Raw genomic sequence first — 4,800 nt, 5'->3', positions numbered from 1 at the left:
TCTATTACTGATATACATTAAAGAGATTAATGTATATCACACAGGGTCTCTCATCTTTAGAAGCCCCTGGTTTAGTTCAGAAGAAAAATGTATAAATAGAAAGTTATGATTCATTGTGGTAACTGTGATAACAGAGGCATACAAAGGGAAGGAATGATAAAGGGGAAGATGGGTTGGGAGGTGCTACTTGAGTTGAGAGAACTGACTTAAAAAATTAAAGCAGGTTCAAGAAGGATGAAGAAGTGTTTTGCAGAAGCACAGAGATGGAAAGGAGTATGACACAAGAGTCTGCAAACAGTTTGTTATGGCTGGAGATTAGGCTGTTTAGGGCAACAGGGAGGCTGGAAAGACTGGAGGGGCTCAGAAAAGAGGCCTGTGGAGCAATGTGGAGACATGAGAAAAGCAAGCAGTTTTCTTCCCAGCCCATAGCCTGTGCAATTCTGTTTCTATCTGTTTAATATACTGTGATGCCATAAAAACTTCATTTGAAAAGGAAAGAGTGTGGGCTGGGTTACTTAAGAAAAAATCCTGGGAATTCTCTGCAGGTCCAGTGGTTAGGACTCTGTGCTTTCAATGGTCGGGAAACTAAGATCCTATAAATTGCAGTGCATAGCCAAAAAAAGAAAAGAGAAAAAAAAAAAAAAGCTCAATAGTATAGGTGGAATAGTGGGACAAAAGCCAAGCTGCAGTGGGTTAAACAGTCGATAGAAGATGAGGAAATGGAGGCAGTGGATACAGACTTCCCATTCCAGAAACTTCAATGATAAGGGAAGAAGAAAGATGGATTTATTAATAGCTCGGCAAGGGTCTTTTAAATTATCATGTATTAGTGGTGTTCCAGAGAGGTAAAAGCCATCAGTAGTGTACAGATGCCACAAGACTAAGATTTCTTAGGAATTAATGTGGATAAAGAGGTTCAAGGCCCAAGCGCTGGGCACCCCAGTGTTAGGAGGTTAAAGAAATGAACACACTCAAAGCACAAATCATTTAATAAAATACAGATGAATATAACTACATTAAAATTTAATACTTCTATATTAAGCCACTAGGAAAACATGATTCTAACTCATATAACCAAAAAAGGATTGGTAACTAAAATTTATTAGGAACGAATCAGTAACAAAAAGATGACTCAATTGTTTAGAAGGACAGTGATATCAAATGCAATTTACTGAATAGGAAATCCAAATAGCCAATAATAAATATATACATACGTACATGTATATGTGTATATATATGTATGTACATACACACATATATGTTTTTAATCTTACTGGTAATTTAAGAAGGATTTACTGCTGTAACAGGGCTTCCCAGGCGGTACTAGTGGTAAGGAACCCACCTGCCAATGTAGGAGACATGAGACGTGGGTTCAGTCCCTGGGTTGGGAAGATCCGCTGGAGGAGGGCATGGCAACCCACCCCAGTATTCTTGCCTGGAAAATCCCCATGGACAGAGGAGCCTGGAGGCTACAGTCCATAGGGTCCCACAGAGTCAGACGTGACTGAAGCAACTTAGCACTCATACACGCTCATCAGGGTAACAAGGTAACATCTGGCATTTATTTGCAAAAGTAGAAAAATGTAATAGTTCAACAAGATCCAGTTTTGGCAAGGATGTGCAACAAACGGAATCTGTGTGCTATATGCGGATATGTAAAACAATATAATTTGGAGAGCAGTTTGGCAGTATCACAAAAAGTTGAAGAAATAATGTATCTCGTAGCCCTGCAATTCCATTTCTGGGTACAAAGATAGTTACTGCGGCATCATTTGTATAACTGACTATTTGAATACGTCCAAATGTCTAATGTAGACCAACACAAGAACAGATGAATAGTGGTGTAATTCATATAACAAAATACTATAAAAAACAGTTGGAAATTAACCACCTATCTGACTGTGATTAAGTGATACAATAGTCCTCCTACCATAGACAACTACACAAATGGGCACAATTTTTGAGGCAATTGTTTTCAGACAGGGGACAACAGAAAGCACAAAGCTGATCCCTGAGCAGAAACTCATAAGGTGAGTCCCCCAGATCTAGCTCCTCTACCTGGGGACAGTTTCTCCAACTATTGCAGAGAGCTAGAGTCTAAGCAGGATAGGGAGAAGCCACTGGGCTCAGGAGGCAGGGGCCAGACTTTGAAACAACTGAAATGGCTGGAAACCATTGGGCAGAGCAAGAAAAAGGAGGGTGCCATGCAGACAGGGAGTGGGACCCCCACAGATCTATGGCTGAATGCTGGTGTGGTGGTTAATTTTGTCTCCACTTGACTGTACTATGGGGTGCCCGGATGTTTTGTTAAACATCATTTTTCAGTGTGTCTATGGGAGTGTTTCTGGATGAGATGAACAGTGTAAAGAGATTGCTCTTTCCACAGTGGGTGGGCCTCGACCAATCCACCACCGAAGGTCTGAATAGAACAAAAGGGATGAGAAAGAATTCTCTCTGCCTGTCTTTGAGCTGGGACATCAGTCTTTTCCTGCTTTCAGACTTGGATTTGGACTAGAATTCCAACTACTGGCTCTTCTGCTTCTTGGACTGAACTACACCATCAGCTCTCCTGGGTCTCCAGCTTGCTGACTACAGATCTTGGAATTTCTCAGTTTTCTATAATGACATGAACCAATTCCTAATTCTTCCTAGTAATAATAAATATGTGTGTTTATCTCTAGTTTATTGGCTCTGTTTCTCTGGAGAACCCTGTATAATACAGCCAGGCTGTATATGCAGAGTGAGACAACCCGATGCTCACTAGAAAGTGGGTACTATATGGGGCTAAGATTGGAACAGAGATACCAGAGTTAGAGCAGTCCTTGGATAAGAACATTGTCAAGGGAGTTGTGGCCATGCCAAAGTGGAGGCATCCTGTAAAGGCATTTTAACACCCTTGGCATCCAGTTGAAACAGTAGAAAGGATTCAGGGAGTCTATTGGGCTGTTGTCAGTTCCCTGCCTATCTGAAATGGAGGTGACGGAGCTAAGAGTTTACCAAAGCAGTAAAGTTTAAAAGACAGAATTCCAGGGACTTCCCAGGTGGTCCAGTGGTTAAGACTGCTTCCAATGTAGGGGGCATGGGTTTGATCCATGGTTGGGGAACTAAGATCCCATATGCCAAGTAGCTCAGAGAAAATAATAAAAGAATACCAGAGAGAAGAGAACTGTAACAGGATCCCAGAGGTCTACAGAGGTTTCTCCTTGAGTATTCAGCACAGTACTCATTAGTATATGTTTATGAGGAGATTACCCAAAGCCAAAGAAAAAGCATTAGAGGAAACAGGATCTGGCACTAAAAAATGGCTAGGAAAGGTATCTATTCCCCTGGCCAGACTGGGAAAAGCATAATTCCCAGGACCCTGGGTAGAGTACTCAGGAAGGCACTGCTACCTCAACAGAGGAAACGATCCTCCTTTGACTGAACACTGCTCTCAACCTACTTAATAGATCAAAAAGCAAAGTCTGAAAGAATCAAACTTTTCCAAGGACTTTAACTGCATCCCAAAACAAAGTTCAAGAAAACTTACAGGAATAAAAAGTGACCAGAACTTCACAAGGCAAACTTCACAGTGCCTGACATCCAAAGATTACCAGGCATACAAACAAGCAGGGAAACATGACCTGTCAGAAGGAGAATAAGCAAAACTGACCCAGAACGGTCACAGAGGTTAAAACTAGCAAAGAATGACATTAAAAGTTACCTTAGGGACTTCCCTGGAAGTCCAGTGCTTGGGGAAGTCCAGTCCCCAATGCAGGGGACGTGGGTTCAATCCTTGGTTCGGGAAGATCCCACGGGCTGTGGGGCAACTAAGCTCTTGCAGCCCATGCTCTCGAGCCCACGAGCTGCAAATACTGAGCCCGCACGCGGCAACTACTGCTATAAGTACTAAGCCTGAGCACCCAGAGGCCATGCTCCACGACGAGAGAGGCCACACAGTGAGGAGCCCAAGTCCTCCAGCAAACAGCAGCCTTCGCTCTCGACTGGAGAAAGCCTGCGAGCAGCAACGAAGACCCAGTGTAGCCAAAAAAGAATAAAGAAGTCATTAATATAATTACATTTCAAATATTTGAAAAGTATCAGATAAGATCAGATCAGTCGCTCAGTTGTGTCCGCCTCTTTGCGACCCCATGAATCGCAGCACTCCAGGCCTCCCATATAGAAAAGTATGAGAAGAAATAATGGCCCCAAACTTTCCAAACACAGTAAAAAAAAATTTAAAAAAACCCACAATTCTGAAGCTCAATCCCAAGTACAAGAAATATAAAGAAAACTATAACAAGTCACATCAAAGTCAAACTGTCAAAACGAGCAATACAGATAAAATTCTAAAGAAAAAAGAATGTTTCTGAGGAACAAAGATAAAGATGATACCAAATTTCTTGTTGAAAACAATGCAAGTGAGAGAAGAAAGTAGAGTAATAACTTTAAAGTACTGAAAGAAAATTAAAATTATATCCCAGTGAAAAATATCTTTTAATATCTTCATCACCACTAGACCAACTATAAGAAATGTTAAAGAATGTCCTTCAGGCCCAAGGAAAATTATCCCATATGGAAATCTAGATCTACATGAAGGAGCGGAGAGCATCAGAAATGGTAACATAGGTAAATTTTTATGACTTTTTTTCTTGTTATTTAAATCTTTTAAAAACATAAGATTGACATAAGCAAAATAGCAGAGGCGGCATCTTCAAGCTCCCATCCTCTCACATAGACATCAAAAAACAGAGCAGTAACTGTTAGAAATAACTTTATCAGAACTCTGGGGAAAAAAAAAAAAAAAAGAACTCTGGAAAA

The sequence above is a fragment of the Bos mutus genome, chromosome 25, assembly GCF_027580195.1.
Source record: "Bos mutus isolate GX-2022 chromosome 25, NWIPB_WYAK_1.1, whole genome shotgun sequence".
Taxonomy (NCBI): domain Eukaryota; kingdom Metazoa; phylum Chordata; class Mammalia; order Artiodactyla; family Bovidae; genus Bos; species Bos mutus.
Note: the sequence above shows the minus strand (reverse complement) of the source record.